At 43.0% G+C, this 27755-nt stretch overlaps 1 protein-coding gene across 2 annotated transcripts in view; it reads right to left on the bottom strand.

Annotated features, from left to right (window-relative positions):
* LOC124278528 (alpha-1A adrenergic receptor-like) overlaps positions 1 to 27755 on the bottom strand; it is a 201604-nt gene that overhangs the window by 123373 nt on the left and 50476 nt on the right. Inside the window, exon 1 of one of the 2 annotated variants that reach the window (XM_046714254.1) lies at positions 26421 to 26738. The exons of the other annotated variant lie outside the window; for it this stretch is intronic. The gene's annotated coding sequence lies outside the window, so the exon portion shown is untranslated. Of the gene's footprint in view, positions 1 to 26420; positions 26739 to 27755 lie in introns of those variants that run through there. 2 annotated transcript variants of the gene reach the window in all.

The raw sequence follows: 27755 nt of genomic DNA, 5'->3' as shown, positions 1-27755 counted from the left end.
AGTGGGTGTTTGGTTGCGCCTCTAAAGCAGTCAGTTGGTGTTTGGTTGCGGCTCTACAGCAGCAAGACGGTGTTTGGTTGTGGCTCTACAGCAGTCAGTGGGTGTTTGGTTGCGCCTCTAAAGCAGTCAGTGGGTGTTTGGTTGCGGCTCTACAGCAGCAAGACGGTGTTTGGTTGTGGCTCTACAGCAGTCAGTGGGTGTTTGGTTGCGCCTCTAAAGCAGTCAGTGGGTGTTTGGTTGCGGCTCTACAGCAGCAAGACGGTGTTTGGTTGTGGCTCTACAGCAGTCAGTGGGTGTTTGGTTGCGGCTCTACAGCAGTCAGTGGGTGTTTGGTTGCGCCTCTAAAGCAGTCAGTGGGTGTTTGGTTGTGGCTCTACAGCAGCAAGACGGTGTTTGGTTGTGGCTCTACAGTAGTCAGTGGGTGTTTGGTTGTGGCTCTACATCACACAGACGGTGTTTGGTTGTGGCTCTACAGCAGCAAGACCTTGTTTGGTTGTGCCTCTAAAGCAGTCAGTGGATGTTTGGTTACGCCTCTAAAGCAGTTAGTGGGTGTTTGGTTGCGGCTCTACATCACTCAGACGGTGTTTGGTTGTGGCTCTACAGCAGCAAGACCTTGTTTGGTTGTGCCTCTAAAGCAGTCAGTGGATGTTTGGTTGCGCCTCTAAAGCAGTTAGTGGGTGTTTGGTTGCGGCTCTACAGCGGCAAGACGGTGTTTGGTTGTGGCTCTACAGTAGTCAGTGGGTGTTTGGTTGTGGCTCTACATCAGCAAGACGGTGTTTGGTTGCGGCTCTAAAGCAGTCAGTGGATGTTTGGTTGTGGCTCTACATCAGTCAGACGGTGTTTGGTTGTGGCTCTACATCAGTCAGACGGTGTTTGGTTGCGGCTCTACAGTAGTCAGTGGGTGTTTGGTTGTGGCTCTACAGTAGTCAGTGGGTGTTTGGTTGTGGCTCTACATCACTCAGACGGTGTTTGGTTGTGGCTCTACAGCAGCAAGACGTTGTTCGGTTGCGCCTCTAAAGCAGTCAGTGGATGTTTGGTTGCGGCTCTACATCACTCAGACGGTGTTTGGTTGTGGCTCTACAGCAGTCAGTGGGTGTTTGGTTGTGGCTCTACCTCAGTCAGACGGTGTTTGGTTGCGGCTCTACAGTAGTCAGTGGGTGTTTGGTTGTGGCTCTACAGTAGTCAGTGGGTGTTTGGTTGTGGCTCTACATCACTCAGACGGTGTTTGGTTGTGGCTCTACAGCAGCAAGACGTTGTTCGGTTGCGCCTCTAAAGCAGTCAGTGGATGTTTGGTTGTGGCTCTACAGCAGTCAGTGGGTGTTTGGTTGTGGCTCTACAGCAGTCAGAGGGTGTTTGGTTGTGGCTCTACAGCAGTCAGTGGGTGTTTGGTTGTGGCTCTAAAGCAGTCAGTGGGTGTTTGGTTGCGGCTCTACAGCAGCAAGACGGTGTTTGGTTGTGGCTCTACAGCAGTCAGTGGGTGTTTGGTTGCGGCTCTACAGCAGTCAGTGGGTGTTTGGTTGCGGCTCTACAGCAGTCAGTGGGTGTTTGGTTGCGCCTCTAAAGCAGTCAGTGGGTGTTTGGTTGCGGCTCTACAGCGGCAAGACGGTGTTTGGTTGTGGCTCTACAGTAGTCAGTGGGTGTTTGGTTGCGGCTCTACATCACTCAGACGGTGTTTGGTTATGGCTCTACAGCGGCAAGACCTTGTTTGGTTGTGCCTCTAAAGCAGTCAGTGGACGCCTCTAAAGCAGTTAGTGGGTGTTTGGTTGCGGCTCTACAGCGGCAAGACGGTGTTTGGTTGTGGCTCTACAGTAGTCAGTGGGTGTTTGGTTGCGGCTCTACATCACTCAGACGGTGTTTGGTTGTGGCTCTACTGCAGCAAGACTTTGTTTGGTTGCGCCTCTAAAGCAGTCAGTGGATGTTTGGTTGCGGCTCTACATCACGCAGACGGTGTTTGGTTGTGGCTCTACAGCAGCAAGACCTTTTTTCGTTGCGCCTCTAAAGCAGTCAGTGGGTGTTTGGTTGCGGCGCTAGATCAGTCAGTGGGTGTTTGCTTGTGGCTCTACAGCAGCAAGACCTTGTTTGGTTGCGCCTCTAAAGCAGTCAGTGGATGTTTGGTTGCGGCTTTACAGAAGTCAGTGGGTGTTTGGTTGCGGCTTTACAGAAGTCAGTGGGTGTTTGGATGCGGCTCTTCAGCAGCAAGGTGGTGTTAAGTTGCGGCTCTACAGTAGTCAGACTGTGTTTGGTTGCGGCTCTACAGGAGTAAGACTGTGTTTGGTTGTGGCTCTACAGCAGTCAGTCGGTGTTTGGTTGCGGCTCTATAACGCTTAGTCGCAGAATTCAATCCACAGTGTGTAACAGAAGTATATCTGCCGTGTTTAGCAGAAGTATATCTGCAGTGCAGAATAAATCTGATACACTGTAAAGCAAAAGTATACCTGTATAGGATGTGTATAACAGTCTCATTAAAATGAAATGTTACTTCTTACCGTTGCAAGACAAAAATCTGCGGCCATCATATTATTGATCCCATCTGATCAACACACACCAGACACAATTTGTCTCGTAATAATTTAAGTCTGTTTGAAGCTGACTCTAAAATGTTCTTGCAAGCGTTTGAGACCATGGATGAAACCTGTGTTCACCATTACACACCACAAAAGTGGAGGCAGTTGGCTTCACCATAACCAATGAAGGCGACATATTTATCTGGAAATAGTATGGTCTCTGTGGTCTAGGATGCCAGGGGTGTCATCACGGGGGAATGTCGCCCAAAATAACATGCAATAAACAGTTCGTATATTGAGGCAATTACGGGATGAAACAAAGACCATGAGACATGGGAAGCTGAGAAAAGATGTGCATTTTTATCACGACAATGTGACTGTGTACAATCTAGTCATTACCATGGCTACAATCCACAAATATTGCCACGAACCCAAATACCTTATCCTCCCGATCTCCATCAGACCTCCATCTGTTCCATAACATTATGAAAACTCCGAACTCGGAGTTTGACACGAACAACGATTCCATGGCAGCGGTGGAAAACATTTAGGACACCCAAGACATGGCATGCTTCTAAACTGAGTTGAAATGCGCTGTTTGTATCAAAGTGGATGCAGGGTTAAGTTGTAAGGTAAATCCTATTGATACTCGTTCAGTGAGAGGTACAGAACACATCAATCACCCCTCGTATCTTAAACTTCAGTTGCTTAAACATATCAAATTTATATTGAAACTGATAGTTATTCTTTAAGGGCAAAGAGTGAACACAGTATATGATTTTAATGTCCTCGTCTTTACTAAGTGCATTATACTTATACACAAAAGCGTGATCCTCAATTGCTCGGCAAACGGGAATCGCAGAGGTCCTGATCAACTGATGGTTGCAAGTAATGTCAACAGATCAGTAGCGCCTGTGAGAAACAATGGGCATCCCGGAGAAAGGCTACATCAGGTGCTGGGGCATTCCCCTTCAAACTGTTAAACAGGCAGCTGCGTCGCGTAAATTGATTGAAATCAATGCCTACCACGAGAGATAATCGTATATACCAGGTAATTGAATCATCCTGCAATGATCTTCCCAAGCCTTTGGGCGATTAAGTTCTAACACTGCAGGAACAAGATCAATTTTCCAAAATACTTAAAACCGACTTTTAAAAATTGAATTAAAGGAATCGTTCAAGCACGGCCTTTCGTACATACAACAGAAGGACGTGACATTTACATAATCAACCTAAAGAAAATGTAAGTCAAATTAAGAACGATGCATTATACGTTTGCAGACAAAGCTGAAAAGAAAACAAATGATACAGAAAAAAAGATAATAAATGATAGAATAAATGACGCCTCTTTTATCTGCCTTGTTCTTAACATTATCTCCGATACAAGGGTCACAGGCATGGTAAACAAATCACATGAAAAACCATTGAAAATAGAATCACATAAAACTTAATGTATTCAACAGGAAATCCTGTAAAACGCCCTATGGTATTCAGTGCGTCCAAGATTGAAAACGATGTTTTGTATTTGAAGAAGATTAAGCGATTCAGAAACTTCCACAGTCTTCCACTGACTGACTTCCGATAAACGATAAAGGTTGATAAAAACTTATCTTAAAATTTCCCTCATCGACATAAAGAAAGTGTTCCTTTTAAACGGGCAGCATCAGCGGTTGACAGCCGATTGATCAACAGGTCACTACATCAAGAACAGGGTGTGAGTGTGTGGATGTGAACGAGAAAGCTATCATTGAAATAGGAAGTCAGAGGAAGGCTTGGTGGGTAGGGGACTCTCCGAATGAGATATAAAGTTGGGTGCGGAAGGGATGTTTTCCAGAACACCAGACTCAAGACAACTGGATGAAAGGTGTGCACTGCAAGAACACCAGACTCAAGACAACTGGATGAAAGGTGTGCACTGCAAGAACACCAGACTCAAGACAACTGGATGAAAGGTGTGCACTGCAAGAACACCAGACTCAAGACAACTGGGTGAAAGGTGTGCACTGCAAGAACACCAGACTCAAGACAACTGGATGAAAGGTGTGCACTGCAAGAACACCACTGCAAGAACACCAAGACAACTGGGTGAAAGGTGTGCACTGCAAGAACACCAGGCTCAAGACAACTGGATGAAAGGTGTGCACTGCAAGAACACCAGACTCAAGACAACTGGATGAAAGGTGTGCACTGCAAGAACACCAGACTCAAGACAACTGGGTGAAAGGTGTGCACTGCAAGAACACCAGGCTCAAGACAACTGGATGAAAGGTGTGCACTGCAAGAACACCACCAGGCTCAAGGCAACTGGGTGAAAGGTGTGCACTGCAAGAACACCAGGCTCAAGACAACTGGATGAAAGGTGTGCACTGCAAGAACACCAGGCTCAAGACAACTGGGTGAAAGGTGTGCACTGCAAGAACACCAGACTCAAGACAACTGGATGAAAGGTGTGCACTGCAAGAACACCAGGCTCAAGACAACTGGATGAAAGGTGTGCACTGCAAGAACACCAGACTCAAGACAACTGGATGAAAGGTGTGCACTGCAAGAACACCAGGCTCAAGACAACTGGATGAAAGGTGTGCACTGCAAGAACACCAGACTCAAGACAACTGGGTGAAAGGTGTGCACTGCAAGAACAACCAGACTCAAGACAACTGGGTGAAAGGTGTGCACTGCAAGAACACCAGACTCAAGACAACTGGGTGAAAGGTGTGCACTGCAAGAACACCAGGCTCAAGACAACTGGATGAAAGGTGTGCACTGCAAGAACACCAGACTCAAGACAACTGGGTGAAAGGTGTGCACTGCAAGAACACCAGGCTCAAGACAACTGGATGAAAGGTGTGCACTGCAAGAACCCCAGACTCAAGACAACTGGGTGAAAGGTGTGCACTGCAAGAACACCAGACTCAAGACAACTGGGTGAAAGGTGTGCACTGCAAGAACACCAGGCTCAAGACAACTGGATGAAAGGTGTGCACTGCAAGAACACCAGGCTCAAGACAACTGGGTGAAAGGTGTGCACTGCAAGAACACCAGGCTCAAGACAACTGGATGAAGGTGTGCACTGCAAGAACACCAGGCTCAAGACAACTGGGTGAAAGGTGTGCACTGCAAGAACACCAGACTCAAGACAACTGGATGAAAGGTGTGCACTGCAAGAACACCAGGCTCAAGACAACTGGATGAAAGGTGTGCACTGCAAGAACACCAGACTCAAGACAACTGGATGAAAGGTGTGCACTGCAAGAACACCAGGCTCAAGACAACTGGGTGAAAGGTGTGCACTGCAAGAACACCAGGCTCAAGACAACTGCAAGGTGAAAGGTGTGCACTGCAAGAACACCAGACTCAAGACAACTGGGTGAAAGGTGTGCACTGCAAGAACACCAGGCTCAAGACAACTGGGTGAAAGGTGTGCACTGCAAGAACACCAGGCTCAAGACAACTGGATGAAAGGTGTGCACTGCAAGAACACCAGGCTCAAGACAACTGGATGAAAGGTGTGCACTGCAAGAACACCAGACTCAAGACAACTGGGTGAAAGGTGTGCACTGCAAGAACACCAGGCTCAAGACAACTGGGTGAAAGGTGTGCACTGCAAGAACACCAGACTCAAGACAACTGGATGAAAGGTGTGCACTGCAAGAACACCAGACTCAAGACAACTGGATGAAAGGTGTGCACTGCAAGAACACCAGGCTCAAGACAACTGGATGAAAGGTGTGCACTGCAAGAACACCAGACTCAAGACAACTGGGTGAAAGGTGTGCACTGCAAGAACACCAGACTCAAGACAACTGGGTGAAAGGTGTGCACTGCAAGAACACCAGACTCAAGACAACTGGATGAAAGGTGTGCACTGCAAGAACACCAGACTCAAGACAACTGGATGAAAGGTGTGCACTGCAAGAACACCAGACTCAAGACAACTGGGTGAAAGGTGTGCACTGCAAGAACACCAGACTCAAGACAACTGGATGAAAGGTGTGCACTGCAAGAACACCAGACTCAAGACAACTGGGTGAAAGGTGTGCACTGCAAGAACACCAGACTCAAGACAACTGGATGAAAGGTGTGCACTGCAAGAACACCAGGCTCAAGACAACTGGATGAAAGGTGTGCACTGCAAGAACACCAGACTCAAGACAACTGGATGAAAGGTGTGCACTGCAAGAACACCAGACTCAAGACAACTGGATGAAAGGTGTGCACTGCAAGAACACCAGACTCAAGACAACTGGATGAAAGGTGTGCACTGCAAGAACACCAGACTCAAGACAACTGGGTGAAAGGTGTGCACTGCAAGAACACCAGACTCAAGACAACTGGATGAAAGGTGTGCACTGCAAGAACACCAGACTCAAGACAACTGGATGAAAGGTGTGCACTGCAAGAACACCAGACTCAAGACAACTGGGTGAAAGGTGTGCACTGCAAGAACACCAGGCTCAAGACAACTGGATGAAAGGTGTGCACTGCAAGAACACCAGGCTCAAGACAACTGGATGAAAGGTGTGCACTGCAAGAACACCAGGCTCAAGACAACTGGGTGAAAGGTGTGCACTGCAAGAACACCAGACTCAAGACAACTGGATGAAAGGTGTGCACTGCAAGAACACCAGACTCAAGACAACTGGATGAAAGGTGTGCACTGCAAGAACACCAGACTCAAGACAACTGGGTGAAAGGTGTGCACTGCAAGAACACCAGACTCAAGACAACTGGGTGAAAGGTGTGCACTGCAAGAACACCAGACTCAAGACAACTGGGTGAAAGGTGTGCACTGCAAGAACACCAGACTCAAGACAACTGGGTGAAAGGTGTGCACTGCAAGAACACCAGGCTCAAGACAACTGGATGAAAGGTGTGCACTGCAAGAACACCAGACTCAAGACAACTGGATGAAAGGTGTGCACTGCAAGAACACCAGACTCAAGACAACTGGGTGAAAGGTGTGCACTGCAAGAACACCAGACTCAAGACAACTGGGTGAAAGGTGTGCACTGCAAGAACACCAGACTCAAGACAACTGGATGAAAGGTGTGCACTGCAAGAACACCAGACTCAAGACAACTGGATGAAAGGCGTGCACTGACAACACCAGGTGTGCAGACTCAAGACAACTGGATGAAAGGTGTGCACTGCAAGAACACCAGACTCAAGACAACTTGGGTGAAAGGGGTGCAAGAACAAAGGTGTGCACTGTGAAAGAACACCAGACTCAAGACAACTGGATGAAAGGTGTGCACTGCAAGAACACCAGACTCAAGACAACTGGATGAAAGGTGTGCACTGCAAGAACACCAGACTCAAGACAACTGGATGAAAGGTGTGCACTGCAAGAACCACCAGACTCAAGACAACTGGATGAAAGGTGTGCACTGCAAGAACACCAGAAGCTCAAGACAACTGGATGAAAGGTGTGCACTGCAAGAACACGTGCAGTTCAGGCTCAAGACAACTGGATGAAAGGTGTGCACTGCAAGAACACCAGACTCAAGACAACTGGGTGAAAGGTGTGCACTGCAAGAACCCCAGACTCAAGACAACTGGGTGAAAGGTGTGCACTGCAAGAACACCAGGCTCAAGACAACTGGATGAAAGGTGTGCACTGCAAGAACCCCAGACTCAAGACAACTGGATGAAAGGTGTGCACTGCAAGAACACCAGACTCAAGACAACTGGATGAAAGGTGTGCACTGCAAGAACACCAGGCTCAAGACAACTGGATGAAAGGTGTGCACTGCAAGAACACCAGGCATCAGGAAATATGTTTGACAAGAGGGGGTGGGGTGAGTAATGGGGTGGAGGGGGGTTTAGGGGGACGGTGTGAAACTGTCAGACCAACAAGGCAGTTATTAAAACCTGGGTGTAGGGTTTTGGTCCTTGGCGTCACATATTGTCTGTTCCTACATCCGATTCTGCACAGAAACTTGGATTGCACAGGTAGTATGTACTTGCTATAATTTGGCCAGTACGTCAACATTGCTTCAGTTGGTACAGATAGTACTTGCAGCCGACTGCTCGATGTTGTCAATATTTCAAATCTGTTTCATGATACATGCAGCTCTTGCCACTGACCACTACTATGTCAACATTATTTCAGATGGTACTTGTCACCGACAGATTGATGTGGGTAATGTGATCCGCTGTAGTTTCCACTGCCATTAAGTAACTGTTTTTGACTCCATTGATTCATTGGACTATGGCAAAGGATGACATGTTCGCAGTAACTTGCTGCAGTGTGAGATCTCCATCCCGTCTGTACTCACATCCCTGTAACGAGAGCGTGTGGGAAGGGATAGGCTTCTGACCATTGAACCATTCAATACCAAGGTGAAATTCTGCTTTATTGAATCTTTTTCTAGTTTGGTTGAGCACTGCACGGCCGCTGTCAGTGAAACCCCGGTGTAGTACAGAGTGTGACTTATCACTGGCCCAGATAGTAGGGGTCAGGTATATGGCAACTTGTGATAACAACAGCATTCCGTGCCGCACGGCACACAGCCACCATGCTTGTAGACACTGACTTCAACATTACCGCCATTGACAGGACGTAATTACAATCTATTTTAAGTATTGAGCTTGTGTGTACTTCGTCACATGGGGGAATAAAGTCTCATCAGATGATCTCATCAATAAAGCCTGCCTGTCTTGTGGTCAGTAAAACTTCATAAAGTAATTGATGAGACGATTACTTTTCAAAGGTTTTCCATAAATACCTATGATGGTTATTAGCTGTTAAATATATCAACATACACTCGTGGGCAAAATAAACCTTACCAAAATTGGCGTTATGATTTCCGTGATAAAAAAAATGGTAAAACTGCTATCACCCCTGTTTTGTGTGGACTCATCGTCATCCATTTGTGCCAAGATCGTTTAGTTAAGAGTCAAAATCGGGTTTCAATCGACTTACAGAAATATCAATAAAGAATTGGTAGGTTTCATGATTGGTGCTCGATAGGCTAATCATCCATGATTATGTTCACATTAAGTTTTAATCGATTACATGCGATGGTAGCGTAGCGATCGGCAAAGCAAGCGGGTGGGATATACCGAAGTGTCCGGCCTTGTTATTATACTGGGCAGCATTTCGAGTCGGGGGTCATCTAAAAAAAATATATTTTTAATCGTTAATCTTCGCAAGGACACGAGGACCTGTGTCTGTGTCGTCCAAGGATGAAATCTTTCTTGATTTTGACACTTACAAATCGCTCTGAGCCATTAGAACTGATGATTATCCATGCACTCGTGCTTTAGTGACGTATTTGTGATCAGGTTGGACGTCATCTACAACCTGATGTGCTATTGATATGCTTCAAAGTGGAAGAACACATATAGTGAATATGTTCCATGTGTCTCGGCCTGTGATTTGCAGACTTTGGTACAAGTTTCTGCAGACACAAAGATGTTAATGATCGGCAGCTTACAGGACACACTAGATAAACAATACAAGTCAGGATCCATCAGTTCGAGACCAGCCGTTACGAAATTGAGCCCAAATCACTGCCCACTTGAGCCAGGCTAGCGGACCTCAAGTTACTGGATAGGTTATCAGAAATCGTCTGCAAGACTTGAATGTTCCGCGGCAATGACTTGCACCACCGTAAATAAATCGACACATTCTAGTCAGACGCCAATAGTTCATATAGCGCCGAAAGAGGGCAATGCGGAAGACAACATGGCATCTTTAGGAGTGGGTCCAAAGTAATAAAGAGCGGGAAAACTGCATATAGTCCATGGAAAAACATCACCACCTTGACAACACACTTGTGCCAGTAGTTGGGCTGTCTGTGCTCCATGCTTGTCCACATGTTTCAAGAAGAGAATGTTCGTGCATAACGTGCACGTATCGTAACCAATTCAACTCTTTATTCTCATAAACCACCTTGGTGGTACAAGAGCATATATTGTAAACATATATACAAATACAAATTCAAATTCAAGATGGCAGTTAACAACATATTAACATTTTTTTCTGACAAGAGATGATAGATGTAGGATATATTTTGATAGATTTACTATGTCTCGAGATGTTTTTACAGATAATATTTTCGTGAACTTTGTTTCTTTGGGAGAAGAGGTTAGGTTGGAGGGTAAATATTCTTTCCTCAAAGTATCTAATGCTTTGCAATGAAAAATATAGTGGTATTCATCTGCGATGCTTTTAGAAGTACATAGTTGACACGTTCTCTCGTCCCTTGGAATATTATACCAGCGGCCCGTCTCAATAGGTAAACTATGGTTACATGTTCTAAATCTCAATAATGGTAAAGAAATGCGTTTTGGAAGGAGGAGATATACATCAAAATTGGGAAATGGCTTTAGGTGCTGATAGTGTATACCCTTAGGACTAGAAATAATGTCATTGTGCCAGTTTTGGATAAATTGATCTTTAAGAATATGTTCAACTTTTGAGACCAGCCACTGGGTAGTACAAATTGAGGGATTTTCATAAACATACGAGAGTCCAGTATTGTCTAATATATATTTTTAACGTGCGAGAGCCAGGGAGTATCTTTTTTATCTATTGATCTTTGAAGTGATAAATACTTGTAAATTAAGTTCGTAAGCTTAAAAACACCTTCTTGGTAAGTTAACTTGTGTGTTAACTTAACCAACGTCTTCTAACAGCCAAACTTCACCAGAATACAACGACCAATGATGCGTTGTGCCTTTTCCCTTTCAGAGCATATCTGGTGCAAGGTCAGGAGACTTAGACCCCGACGTCGAATGAATTGCGGATTATTTGTCCCATGTCTAGGAGATTACAGGACAGGTATTATAGTTCATTAATACCTATACGGTAACGGAGATGTAGGTTCATACATTTCCTGTAACCTCCATGAGGAGTTTGCAATTTTCAGTTACAGCTGATTCAGAAATGTTGTCATTTGATCAGCTGCCGGAATTACTTTCCACATTCATTCATAAATTGCATTCATTTCCCCCACATACACACCGCGCACAAAAGGCTGCACATTTACAGCAGCAAGCGTTTTCCTGAATACGTTTATATGTTTTTCCACTTTTGGCACTTTTAGCGAACATATAAACATACAACATAAAGATTTTTGTAAACATTAAATTTGCTCGAAAAACCGTCCATTTCATATTGCAAGGAAGACACGTAAACAAACATGGCAACATTCCTAAATCAGATTCTAGTAAAAAAAGCCACTGGTCATTAAATCATCCATTCATCTAATGTATATTCGCCACTCACTGTTGTAAGTCAGCACCGGGACATTTCCATCGACCCTGTTAAGGTAGTTAGTTGCTGGGCCTATTTCCACATATAAACCCTCCACTGCCGCCTGTAACTCAATGTCGCGCTCGCTCCAGCCAATTCACAAGTCACAAATGCAGATATGAATCATACATTCTTTATATATAATATTATACATATACGGCGAATTTTCAACATATAGGCAAGCCTGAACTGTCGGCTGATGAACAAACGCCTTCCAGAAAGTATCGTAGAGATTTAATCTAATTCAGACTGCACTGCTCCCAGCACAGATCGTGTGTTTTTCGGCTTTCATACACTGAAGACCAGTAACTACATGTTTGATCCGTAACTTCCTGCTCCGTAAACACTCATCATGACTGATCTCATCAAGATAAGGTTCCCAATATGTTTGTATTTGACACTGTTGTTTAAAATCTTTGAATAACCTATACTTGTTGCAGAATCATTAGTTGACGTTGTTGAAATCACTAGGTTTTCTGCATTTCTTCACTATAATCGCGTAAGCCGGGCGCAATTACAACGACAACACTGGTTGGTGAACGGTTCGGCGTAAACTGCACGTCTCTGACTCCTTATTGGATAACCCATGAAGATCCGGGTTAGAATTGATCTTCAGTAACCCATGTTTGTCGTAAGAGGCGACTAACGGGATCGGGAGGTCAGGCTCGCTGACTTGGTTGACACGTTCCATCGTATCCCAATTGTATGGATCGATGCTCATGCTGTTGATCACTGTATTGTCTGGTCCAGACTCGTATATTTACAGACCACCTCTATATAGCTTGAATATTGCTGAGTGCGGCGTAAAACTAAACTCACTCACTCACTCACTCCTTATTAGATATCCTGAATCATTTACTTTGAAGTACTTAATGTTGATGAGAAATGAAACCAAATTATTCTCAATGCTTAATTTTGGAATATTTTGTTTCATGTGAATATGTTTTAACATTGAACTGTTTGACTTGTGGTTGGATTGTGAAATTCACGGGATTTGGTGCCGTTTCAGGCAAAGAGGAAATGTGTCTACCCCTCTCGTTTAATGGGCGAATGAAAGAATTTGACGAGGGGTAATAAATAAAAAAGCTACTCTTGACGGACTATCTGTCCCACTGGAATACAACTTTGTAAGTCTCGTGTTTGACATATAATCCGTCATTCCTCGTCACTCGTCACTTAGACAGCATCAGGTTAATATACTTTTCTGTTCCAGACAGTCTACAAGAAATGTGTTGTAGATGTCCCCCTTAATACATGCCCTTGGAACCAACTTGTTCTCCAGACTCACTGTGAACGCCATGCTATTCCTCAAACCAAAAGGTTATTTACAGGACGCTGCGTGAACACCATGTTATCCCTGAAAACCAAAAGGTTATCCACAGGACGCTCCGTGAAGGCCATGTTATCCCTGAAAACCAAAAGGTTATCCACAGGACGCACCGTGAACGCCATGTTATCCTTCAAAACCAAACGGTTATTCACAGGACTCACCGTGAACGCCATGTTATCCTTCAAAACCAAAAGGTTATTCACAGGACTCACCGTGAACGCCATGTTATCCCTCAAAAGCAAAAGGTTATTCACAGAACGATCCGTGAACGCCATGCTATCCCTCAAAACCAAAAGGTTATTCACAGGACTCACCGTGAACGCCATGTTATCCCTGAAAAACAAAAGGTTAGTCACAGGACGCGTCATGAACGCCATGTTATCCCTCAAAACCAAAAGGTTATTCCCAGGACGCACCGTCAACACCATGTTATTCCTCAAACCAAAAGGTTATTCACAGGACGCTCAGTGAACACCATGTTATTCCTCGAACCAAAATGTTATTCACAGGACGCACCGTGAACACCATGTTATCCCTCAAACCAAAATGTTATTCACAGGACGCACCGTGAACACCATGGTGTTCTCAGGACGTAACATCAACCCCCATAAAGTTCCTGGACCAACCAGTTGTTCTCATGACGTACGGTCGAGCGCCATGTAATTCCTGGAGCAACTAATTATTTTCAGGTGCGCTATCAAAACCTATGCTTGAGTATGGATGCAAGTTGTTCCTTCACTCTTTGTCTTGTCCAGGGGTCTACAGTTACGTAGGGCACATCAAGGAAACTACTGTTTGCTGTATTTATGGTGTCGAGTTATTTATTTCAGGTTTGAGCATTAACTGATGGTAAGTTTTGGGAAGGAACTATTCCCGGTGATTGGACTTTACTGTCTCCCGTATATTGTTTAAAGATAGCTGTGTTGAGCTGGGCATGGGGAGACTCAGTTAACGCCGCTAGACGGAGGTATATTAGATACAGGTATAAATCAATGGGTGTTTACTTAAGTTGGAGGAAAATCCAAAGCGGCGAACAATTCGTAGGCGCTTAACATTTTGGTGGAAGACAAGTATTGTGATGACAGACGCCTTAACCTTTGCTTGTGTAACGATAAACTACCGTTAGGGTAGCTTTCATATCCCTTTTCTGTTTAAGGAACAGCTAATTAATCGACAGAAAAACGGACCTTTGGTATCTGGTAAAAAGGTTATTCATCCGATCTGAAGGTGACAGACGGACGACCCGGGAGTGTAGAGATCAACCCCCTCTTGACAGACGTGTGACGGAGTGGCTTCTGTACGACAGATATCAACGCACATCACAGTACCACAAAGGCAAGGTGTATCAAGGTCTGATAGGCACACATTAAAACAATCAACCGATAGCTTTGATGTTGGGAATAAATCACGACTTGTTATTGACATCCCCTAAATCTGTCAGCGAGTTTTTATACAATCTGATTCAAAAATAGACTGACGTTTTGGGGATCCAACAAGACCTTAAACAAAGTGAAATAACCGTCTTATTTTTCTAATTTTTCATTCACTAATGAATTGCATCATTCCGCAGTGATCATCCCACTGGCCAGTGCGCAGTATGCCAACTTCCTGAAGGTAAAACCTGACTCTGTAACGCGTCCAGACAGTTCCAGAAGGCCATGAGGTATTTGCTTTCCTTGACTTTCGCGAACACCTGTTGTTGTCGCTGTTTCCACTGGCCCAGTAATATGTTTCACAAGTTTTTCCTTTACATCTGTTCCTGACGAGTCCGGGGTGGGTATTCTTATCCCTATACATATGAGTAGTCATGCCCCATCAGCTGACCCTCGTCATCCTTAACATTACGTTGAAGCTTGAATAGCCAGCGACTTCAGGTTAACGGCCATTATTCATCAAAAACTATTTAGTGAGATGTTTACAGAAATCCGATATAATTGATATGTAATGTATATGTGTTGTATACAAACCAGGTTGAAGAATATATTTGAGTTTACGTTAATGCTTAAGATATTTTGAATTGTGAATATCTGCTTGTCAGTTTGTATATCGATTTATCTATTAGTCGTTGTCAAAGGTTATTCAGGATTGACATATGTCAAACGTATTGTCTTATCAATCCAGGTGAAAAGCCAGAGGTAAGCAATAAATATCTTGCTACTAACTCTCAGTTACATTTCCCCTATATATCCAGCAATTTTGAAACAGGGTTTAACACTGATCAGGTGCCTTCTTCTGATCACGGTAATCTAATACTTTAAAGCATGAACGTGAATAAGTGAAAACATTACTTCACCCAAAATAGTTTTATTAGATACACATTTACAAACTCTGAGAAAACGAAAACAGAAAGCGGCATGAAAGTCTAGAGAAACGGCCGGAACAAAACACTTGTGTGACATGCTATGTGTGACGTGCTATGCGTTACGTCGGTAGACACGCTATCACGTGATCTGCTGACTGTTTTTTCTGAAGTCAGGTGTTGTATAAGTGTATTTAAACTTGTTAGGACGTTGGCTATATACTTCTGAACTAAGACAACAAATCTCCACTGAAACTAGCTACAATACACACAACTGGTCATGTCCCAACCGTACGCTGCAGGTTCAACACATTGTAGCTGTAGAAGTTGTCGGATGCATCAAGAGCATTTGTATGTTGTTTTATGCCGCATTCCGCAACATTCCAGCCACAACACTTTCTGTAAGGAAACCGCGTCTGGACCAGACAATCCAGTGATTGTGATCATGAGAATCGATCTAGAGAATTTGGATAGGATGACATGTATCAGCCAAGTCATTAAGCCCGATCACCCAATCCCATTAGTCGCCTCTTTCGACGAGCATGTGTTGCTGAAGATCGATATCTGACCAAGATCTCTGTGGATGTGATATATCTGCATGTGGAGAAAGCTCGCGTGTACAACAATACAGACCGTATTCACTGAACAGTTGATATTTCAAAACAAAATACATGATGTAGGCAGTCAAACAAAATATTATATCATAGATAGAATCCGCAAAACCCATTCAATGTTTATAATATATATAATCTTCTCAAGGCAGATGTACAATTGTGACCATATCACAAACATGTGTTACTAAATATATCTGTCAAATAGTCAATACCAGGTGAGCGTAAACAGTGAACGTATTGTGCCCCACTGGTAGCACCCGTTAGAAACACACACAAAAGCAAATAAGCTATTCACCTGAAAAATAAACGCGGGAACGGAAGGTACACATTCAAATGTGGAAGTGTTCTTCAAAAACAATCTGGGGCGGTGGGGAGGCATAGTGTTTAAAGTGTTCGCTCGATACGCCGATTTCCGTGTTCGATTCCCCACATGAGTACAATGTCCCCCGATGTCCCCCGCCGTAATATTGCTGGAATATTGCTAAAAGCGGCGTAAAACCAAACTCACTCACTCAAAAACATCTGCCAATGCCTCATTTCAAAGGCCATTTGTGCATTATTCGTATGGCAAATGTCTGCCGAGAAATAAAAGGGCAATCACATTTATCTGTGACACATTTGGAAATCCCCCAAATAGAACGCAAAGAGACATTTTAAGAAGACCCATCAGGAGTGTCTAGTATCGTGGACATGGATGGAAGAGGACGGTCAAGGGGAGGGGTGAACGACAGGCAAGGGATGAGGAGGGAAACGTTAGGGACTGTTCTGGGTGTACTTTAAGCGACAGACAGGAAGCTGACCACTCAGACAGGAACACTGTGATGATCAAACTATGATCAATATGCAATTTTCCGTCTGACGAGACCTAGCTCTGGATTAGTGGGAGAGACCGACCGTATGTCCAGCGTCAACACACGGCAATCTACTCCTGGAACACTGGAGTACTCTTCCCAGTACCTCATAGTAACGGTAAATGAACTAACGGACGCGATGTACATTTCAGGATAAACAGTCATCACATGATGACTATTTAAAAGTTGGAGATAAAACAGTATATTTCCCTTTCACAGATAGGGGTACAAAAATATTTTGGAACAGTTAAAATATATGCACGTGGATCTCTTGTGTGTTCTTTTATTTGTTGCTTGCGTGTGTGTGTGTGGACGGGTGGCGGAGGAGGAGGGGGTCACCTTGTCCGATTTGAACCCTTGGCCTTCTTCTTCTGTAATTAAGCTACCGTTTATGGTTTGGTCTATCTGTGGATACCATATCGTTTCGTTTTGTCATGAAGTTGTAGAGTTTACTGGTGGACAATTGGTAATCACCAAAGGTGATTATTTTATTGTTTTGAACTGTTTTTGTGATACTGTTCACTGCAATACTCTAAGGACTTTCTAGGCATCTCCAACTCAAGGTAGGTTCCCAAAAGTAGTCACGTGACCAGCCCCTAATGAATTATGGTTGGGAATAACCCTACACACTACAGGGTGTGAACGTCATTTCTCACTGATATGTATGAAGTGGACAGATATGTGCTATGTTGACATTACGCATTATAATTACATTTAAAAAGTTTTAAAGCTCTGAAAATAACGTTTACAGTCTGGAGAGTAGTTTTAATGTGGTACGATGATGTTACGATAGTAATCTTGAAATGATCTGAAATAGTTATTTCTAAGCACACTAACCCAAGACATTAAACGGAAACTTCCAGCAGTGACCAGGAGTGCCAATTCGTGTTGAAGACCAAAGTCAAACAAACAGAAACGCGTCATGTATTTCTTTCATGTAGTATTGTAGGCCCACTAATGGAATGCAGTACACATAGTTTAACAGTTTACAGGAAATATATCTAAAAGACATAAAAACACGTTGTGTTGGAGATCTTAGCTCTGATATCCGGCGCGGTGCATTTGGGGGTTTAACGCGACAGGCTATGGAGTTGTAATTGCCAGGAAAGTGTAATCTAAAACCGCCCACTATGACGTCAGGGAAAGCTTTATGGTTTAATACCGCTGTTGTCGCTCCCTGGATGTCCTGTAAGAACGACCATGACGGCGTCACATGGCTGCATGGAGGGAGTCAACAGATGCGACAAAATTCCCAAGCGTTATGTTTTTTACTTCAAATGAGACAGCAATTACATTTATTTAATTCCTCGTCATCTGTAATCTCGTCTTCATTTTTGTAAGTCGGAACGAAGGTATAATATCACGCTTTCATTTGCCCTCAAGTAATTGCATATGTAGGACAACAGCCTTCAGCGCTGAACACACAGTGGGATCTTGTAGCTTAAGCAGGAGTTTTTGACTGCAATACGTTACCACATGTTGCAATGTGTATGTAAAACATCCTGAAAACCAAATGATTTAATAAAATATGTCTTACCCATTTCATATATAACAAGATGTACCTGAACATTGGTTGAAGAGATAATGCTTTACAGCCATGGGTATAGCTCATAATTGTCACAGCCTATGAACTGTGTATGGACTGTTGATTTTAATAGGCGCCTATTTACCTCTTAACACACATGTATGTGTAGCCTCCAGATACCGACAACAAGATGTATGGAATGGTATTCCTTTTAGATTCGTCGGTACAAACACCGATGAGACGTTCATAACACAGTCATTTCGACTTATTGCATACAAGGGGCAAGGCGATTTGTCATTACCTTCCAGACAAATAGTACTAAGCTTGAGAAAACATATCATGGTGTTGCATAGCAACGCTGTAAGTGTCCCGTTTACTAACCCACATTGTGGGTCAACTCTATAATTCAGTTTGACACTACGTCGATTATTAGAGTTATACCATTTCTTCGTCTAAACCCCTCAATACTAAATCCAACAAACTATCTGTGATCGACAGGAACGAGCGCTGGGACATTGAGATCATACTTACATTGGCTCTATTGGCTTTAAACCCTGAGAGGATATCAATCAGCCCGAATAAACCTGTACCGGTTGGTAGGGGCCTTGGAATACAAACCCATAAAGTCCACATCAGTAGAGTACACAAGATATCATGGCTAGGGTGAGTCATGGACATGTTTGGTGTATGTCCATATAGCCATGTCTCCAAGATTGTTTACATGTTACTTGATATATCCACGCATATTGTCAAACATGGTCCAGTGGACAGACCTGTTGACCGCAGAGTGGACGACCGGTGGTTCGATCCCTTGGTCATACAAAATAAACCTAAACACGTGACTTTGTGTTGCCCGAGGTGCTGCTTGGTATTATATAATGGCTGTATGCTGTGTTTGAGTTGGTGTATACATGTTACATTGCGGCCGGTCACATCACTGGCCTTGTACTATACCTGGCACTGTTCATATAGTGCCGGACACATCTCCGCGTCTACCAGATGTCTATATGGCGTCTGACATATCTCTATACGGTGTCTAACATATCACCTTACAGTGTGAAATCATGGACCCGTTTAGTGCCCGCCATATCTCCATAGAGTGTCTGACATATCATCTTATAGCGTTTGGTATATCTCCGTATAGGACTGATATGTCGCCATACAGTGCCTGACATACCTCCATATAGGACTGATATGTCACCATACAGTGCCTGACATACCTACATATAGGACTGATATGTCACCATACAGTGCCTGACATACCTCCATAAAGGACTGATATGTCGCCATATAGTGCCTGACATACCTCCATATAGGACTGATATGTCACCATACAGTGCCTGACATACCTCCGTATAGGACTGATTTGTCACCATATACTGCCTGACATACCTCAATATAGGACTGATATGTCGCCATATAGTGCCTGACATACCTACATATAGGACTGATATGTCGCCATACAGTGCCTGACATACCTCCGTATAGGACTGATATGTCACCATACAGTGCCTGACATACCTCCATATAGGACTGATATGTCACCATATAGTGCCTGATATACGTCCACTCAGTGCCTACCATTTCCCCATTTGTGCCTTACGTATCTTACATATTACATAATTACATGACACATATTGATGTAAAATCGCTCCACAATGATGATAGATTTCAACATCAACTGGTTTGTGTCCAAAAGCCGACATAAAGACAGGCTGATCCTCCAAATGTGTCACGGCGTAGGCTGAGTCTCTGACGTATATATGCGTTGGTGTTTTAATGCTGGTAACATTTTGTGTTTACTAAGCTGACAGGGGACAGTAAACAGAGCAACACTTGACTACCAGGTTCACCAAGAGACGCGGGTCATAACTGCACGTCCAGAACTTGTCTATAGTTAAATAATGTCATAAACAAAAAACAAGCTTACCAACTCCCGCAATCTATGGCTTGCCGTGATTGGCACTGGGGAACCAGGACACGGACTTATTTCTGAAAGACTTTGCAGGAAATTTTACTGAGCTGTATACTTTGTGCTTCATCTCAATTGATGCCCATAAGTCCACAAAGTGAGGGAATAGATCAATTACGTGACGTTATATAAATGCATTGTCGTCAAGAAATTCAGTTGACCTCATCAATCATAACCTCCAAAACAGATTATACTTGTCCTCATTCAAACAATGGTAATTGAGCTGATGTCTCAACTTGACATTTATCTAATGACAACAGAAAATCGCCAACTCTACGGGGTTCTAAAACGGATTCACTTGTGACAAATAAGCAATACTTGCTTCCTGCTTGTAGACAGTTCTGTAAATGCTATGTGTATTAGGATACAGGAGCTACCCTAATGTGATGGTTTCGTGAGCTGTGCAAGGTTGTAAGGTGCTCAATCGAGACTGCTCTTTAACGAACAGACGATAAAAATCACATCATTGTTTCCAGTTTCAAGATAATCAGTAACTGCGCTTCCGTGTGACTGGAGGTGTGGTCCATCACATGATTGTCGGGTTTGTTTACCTGCCGTCATGCAGGTGCAGTATCAAGCTGTCAACATATGCAAATATTATTTATTGAAAGTGAGTGAGTTGTGGGAGCTACCGGTACGGCAAGACATGCTTACCTATCGTTACTGCCTCGTGGAAATACCGCCTCCGTGGTGTAGTGGTTAGAGCGTCCGCCCGGAGAGCGGAAGGTCGCGGGTTCGATCCCCGACCGCGTCATACCAAAAGACGTTAAAATATGGTACTTGTTGGTCCCTGCCTGGCGCTCGGCTTTAATGGGTAAACAAGGACTGGTCGGCTCGGAGTCAGTATAATGTGTCTGAGTGGGGTATTCATGCTTCACCGCGGCATGGTATCTCAGCTGGCTAGCACTATAAAACCAGCTTCAGTCTGGGCTAGTACAAGGAGCCGCACATACACATACACACGCAAGCACGTCGTATGAGCGAAATATTCTCAAGCACGACGTAAAACCCAATTTCACCTCACCTCACCTCACCTGGTGGAAATGCATACAGGAAGGAGAAACAACAGTACGACTATAACATCTGCTGTGAACATTGCATGGATCTCAACATCGAAGATGAAGTTCACATACTATTTTCCTGTCCAAAATATTCTGCACTCTGAATGAAATATTTACCTGGGTTAACTTCTGTTGTGCCAAACAAATGTAACTTCATCAAACTTATTTCTTCACAAAATCCACAAACAATCAAATTACTATCATTATATTTGAAGCATGTATTTAATGCACGCCGTTCTTAATTATTAGTTTTGTCTATTATATCAAATCCACGTGACAAAATAATATGTTCTGGTGAACTTGTACCTCAGGTCATATGGCCTGCAGTATTGAATAAACGAGTCTGAGTGACCCGTGAGTTTTAGTGATCATTTCATATTGTTATTTTCCGGCGTTACTGGTTATCATGACGACCCTGTCAATAAATACATTTATATTTAAATGAACAAGTTAACAGGTTTACAGTTAAAGATTAACGCGATCGGGTGGTCACTGAATTGTCTAGCAGAAACGATTATTACATACTGCAGTATATATAACATACAAAACAAACAAACATGTTTCTGGCATCTGACTGATCACTATATACATTACTTTATTGCTAATGTCCACAATGTTGAATGAATGCAACTTGGAACAATTTATATACCATATAAGTGGCGTGGTTGATTTGTGTTTAACGCCGATAATTAATAGTTCTCTATTTCCAAAACAGTTGGCGTAAGGTGAAAGGAAAGAAACTGAAAGAGACACCAGTCGGATGAACAATTGGAGGCAGTACGTATGTTCGTGAGGCCATCCACTACAATACGCCAAGAATGGTCTGAACAATGGTCTACAATACGCCAAGAATGGTCTGAACAATTAAAAGTACTACGTATGTTCACGACACCGTCAACTGCAACAACATAACGCCAAGAATCGTCGGTTCAATTGAAGGCAATACGTACACCAAAGCAATAAGTGCGTTGATGTCACAGATCCACAACCACTATTTACGTCAAAGGTTGTCAGAACAACTGGACGTTGATGTAACCGATACACATAGACTATGTACGTTGTCAGAACAACTGGACGTAATATGTACGTTGGTGTAACCGATACACATCCACTATGTACGTTGTCAGAACAACTGGACGTAAATATGTACGTTGGTGTAACCGATACACATAGACTATGTACGTTGTCAGACCAACTGGACGTAAATATGTACGTTGATGTAACCGATACACATCCACTATGTACGTTAAAGGTTATCAGAACAACTGGACGTAATATGTAGGTTGGTGTAACCGATACACATAGACTATGTACGTTGTCAGAACAACTGGACGTAATATGTACGTTGGTGTAACCGATGCACATCCACTATGTACGTTAAAAGTTGTCAGAACAACTGGATGTAATATGTAGGTTGATGTAACCGATACACATCAACTATGTACGTTGTCAGAACAACTGGACGTAAATATGTACGTTGGTGTAACCGATACACATAGACTATGTACGTTGTCAGAACAACTGGACGTAATATGTACGTTGGTGTAACCGATACACATCCACTACGTACGTTAAAGGTTGTCAGAACAACTGGACGTAATATGTACGTTGGTGTAACTGATACACATAGACTATGTACGTTGTCAGAACAACTGGATGTAATATGTACGTTGATGTTACCGATACACATCCACTATGTACGTTAAAGGTTGTCAGAACAACTGGACGTAAATATGTACGTTGGTGTAACCGATACACATAGACTATGTACGTTGTCAGAACAACTCGACGTAATTAGTACGTTGATGTAACCGATACACACCCACTATGTACGTTAAAGGTTGTCAGAACAACTGGACGTAATATGTAGGTTGATGTAACCGATACACAACCACTATTTACGTTAAAGGTTGTCAGAACAACTGGACGTAAATATGTACGTTGGTGTAACCGATACACATAGACTATGTACGTTGTTAGACCAACTGGACGTAAATATGTACGTTGGTGTAACCGATACACATAGACTATGTACGTTGTCAGAACAACTGGACGTAAATATGTACGTTGGTGTAACCGATACACATAGACTATGTACGTTGTCAGAACAACTGGACGTAATATGTAGGTTGATGTAACCGATACACATCCACTATGTACGTTAAAAGTTGTCAGAACAACTGGATGCAATATGTAGGTTGATGTAACCGATACACATCCACTATGTACGTTGTCAGAACAACTGGACGTAATATGTAGGTTGATGTAACCGATACACATCCACTATGTACGTTGTCAGAACAACTGGACGTAATATGTAGGTTGATGTAACCGATACACAACCACTATGTACGTTAAAAGTTGTCAGAACAACTGGATGTAATATGTAGGTTGATGTAACCGATACACATCCACTATGTACGTTGTCAGAACAACTGGACGTAAATATGTACGTTGGTGTAACCGATACACATAGACTATGTGCGTTGTCAGAACAACTGGATGTAATATGTACGTTGGTGTAACCGATACACATCCACTATGTACGTTGTCAGAACAACTGGACGTAATATGTACGTTGGTGTAACCGATACACATCCACTATGTACGTTAAAGGTTATCAGAACAACTGGACGTAATATGTACGTTGGTGTAACCGATACACATAGACTATGTACGTTGTCAGAACAACTGGGCGTAATATGTACGTTGGTGTAACCGATACACATCCACTATGTACGTTAAAGGTTGTCAGAACAACTGGACGTAATATGTACGTTGGTGTAACTGATACACATAGACTATGTACGTTGTCAGAACAACTGGACGTAATATGTACGTTGATGTAACCGATACACATCCACTATGTACGTTAAAGGTTGTCAGAACAACTGGACGTAATATGTAGGTTGATGTAACCGATACACAACCACTATGTACGTTAAAGGTTGTCAGAACAACTGGACGTAAATATGTACGTTGGTGTAACCGATACACATAGACTATGTACGTTGTCAGACCAGCTGGACGTAAATATGTACGTTGATGTAACCGATACACATCCACAATGTACGTTAAAGGTTGTCAGAACAACTGGACGTAATATGTAGGTTGATGTAACCGATACACATCCACTATGTACGTTGTCAGAACAACTGGACGTAATATGTAGGTTGATGTAACCGATACACATCCACTATTTACGTTAAAGGTTGTCAGAACAACTGGACGTAAATATGTACGTTGGTGTAACCGATACACATAGACTATGTACGTTGTCAGAACAACTGGATGTAATATGTACGTTGGTGTAACCGATACACATCCACTGTGTACGTTAAAGGTTGTCAGAACAACTGGACGTAATATGTAGGTTGATGTAACCGATACACAACCACTATTTACGTTAAAGGTTGTCAGAACAACTGGACGTAAATATGTACGTTGGTGTTACCGATACACATAGATTATGTACGTTGTCAGAACAACTGGACGTAATATGTAGGTTGGTGTAACCGATACACATCCACTATGTACGTTAAAAGTTGTCAGAACAACTGGATGTAATATGTAGGTTGATGTAACCGATACACATAGACTATGTACGTTGTCAGAACAACTGGACGTAATATGTAGGTTGATGTAACCGATACACATCCACTATTTACGTTAAAGGTTGTCAGAACAACTGGACGTAAATATGTAGGTTGGTGTAACCGATACACATAGACTATGTACGTTGTCAGAACAACTTGATGTAATATGTACGTTGATGTAACCGATACACATCCACTATGTACGTTAAAGGTTGTCAGAACACCTGGACGTAATATGTAGGTTGATGTAACCGATACACATTCACTATGTACGTTAAAGGTTGTCAGAACAACTGGATGTAAATATGTACGTTGGTGTAACCGATACACATAGACTATGTACGTTGTCAGAACAACTGGACGTAAATATGTACGTTGGTGTAACCGATACACATCCACTATGTACGTTAAAGGTTGTCAGAACACCTTGACGTAATATGTAGGTTGATGTAACCGATACACAACCACTATTTACGTTAAAGGTTGTCAGAACAACTGGACGTAAATATGTACGTTGGTGTAACCGATACACATAGACTATGTGCGTTGTCAGAACAACTGGATGTAATATGTAGGTTGATGTAACCGATACACATCCACTATATACGTTAAGGGTTGTCAGAACAACGGGACGTAATATGTACGTTGGTGTAACCGATACACATCCACTATGTACGTTAAAGGTTGTCAGAACAACTAGACGTCAATATGTACGTTGGTGTAAGCGATACACATAGACTATGTACGTTGTCAGAACAACTGGATGTAATACGTACGTTTGTGTAACCGATACACATCCACTATGTACGTTAAAGGTTGTCAGAACAACTGGACGTAAATATGTACGTTGGTGTAACCGATACACATAGACTATGTACGTTGTCAGACCAGCTGGACGTAAATATGTATGTTGATGTAACCGATACACATCCACTATGTACGTTAAAGGTTGTCAGAACACCTGGACGTAATATGTAGGTTGATGTAACCGATACACAACCACTATTTACGTTAAAGGTTGTCAGAACAACTGGACGTAAATATGTACGTTGGTGTAACCGATACACATAGACTATGAGAGAGAGTTGTAAACTCACTGTTGAGACCAATTTACAGACCCAATACGGAAATACTTTCAACAAGCTTTCTTAGAAGAATGAAACAAATTTAAGACTTTCAGTGCAGCTGATTTATCTTTGCTTTCATGAAGTGCAAATAATTAATGCCAGTAACGAAATGAAATTTGATCTCTTGATGAAACAGACCTTAGGCGGAAAAACGTGTAGGAAATATATGTATGTATGGCATAACCACTTGTATGTATCGTTTGGGCAGTGGCCAGTAGTGATTATAAGAGACACTGTCTCGGCTTGTTAGCAAACAAATATATCAAATTCCAGTCTTACCGTGCACGCCGTTGAAGATACATGCTGCCAGGTGGTGGTGATGCGTTGTTCTGTACGTACCAGATCACACGTGAAATAATGCACTGTTCACGCCTATAAGGAGGCTCACAGTCAGACCCATCTCAAGGGCCATATCAAATACTTCATGTGTACGGCCAAGAGATATATACAGTTTGCTTTGGCTTAGATTGCTTACTCAACACACCGTTCCATTGGATGAGAAGCCGATCATAATACCACCAAACTGACGTTGATAAGCGTAGAAAGTATGTTGTGTCTGATCATTTAGACCCTTAAATCTTGAACTCGTTATGAAAAATCATGGAGTCTGACTTCTTGTCCGTTCACGAATTTCCTTGCCACGCCCATCATTGTGAAGACAAGGAAGAGATGCACATCCACACAGTTGTTGTATCGACTCGATCCGCGTCTGGACTGACAGTGAGTCAGAGAGGTTCATTAAGAAGTTCGGAAAACTCTCCTGTCACGTTGGTGGTGCTGGCAATGTCTAATCAGATGTGTGGAAGGTGCAGTAACAGGTGCAGTAACAGGTGCTGTAACAGGTGCTGTAACAGGTGCTGTAACCGGTGCACAACTTGACCTCAATCTCAGATAAGTGCTAACTACTCTAGCACAGGCAACACACACACACACACACACACACACACACACACACACACACACACACACACACACACACACACACACACACACACACACACACACACACACACACACACACACACAAATATATATTATACTGTAACATGAGTACAAGGTGCCTCCCCTCGGGGAAGTGCTGTTTCAGGTGCAGTCATCTGCGTATCAGGTTGCATGGATGTTACATGCCCTCGCTGTCCACTGCTGTATCAGGTGCACTGCATCCCTTCTCTCTCCATCTGAGTATAGGGATTCATGGATGTTACATGCCCTCGCTGTTCAGGTGTGTAGAGGTACTGTAACATGAGTACAACATACCTTCTCTCTTAGGTCTGTATCAAGTGCTGTTTCAGGTGCACTGCATGCCTTCTCTCTCCATCTGCGTATCAGGTTACATGGATGTTACATGCCCTTGCTGTTCAGGTGTGTAGAGGTACTGTAACATGGGTCTGACATAAGTTTAATATGCTCATGTCAACTGGCAATCCATGTACTGTAAAAAACCTAGCTATTTATATACACAATGCAATGAAACTTAGAGATTCACTTCTATGTCAATAATATCATATTTCCTTTTGTATACTTTGTAAATTAACTTATTGTCTTCTGAACTATATATGCACATATGTACCGCTCTGAAATCCTGAAGTGTAGCCTGGGCCTATGGCCTCCACT

Source organism: Haliotis rubra, unplaced genomic scaffold (assembly GCF_003918875.1).
Source record: "Haliotis rubra isolate DU_JTF1 unplaced genomic scaffold, ASM391887v1 Scf239, whole genome shotgun sequence".
Lineage (NCBI taxonomy): Eukaryota > Metazoa > Mollusca > Gastropoda > Lepetellida > Haliotidae > Haliotis > Haliotis rubra.
The sequence above is the reverse complement of the archived record's forward strand: the minus strand, read 5'-3'. Positions and strand labels throughout refer to the sequence as shown.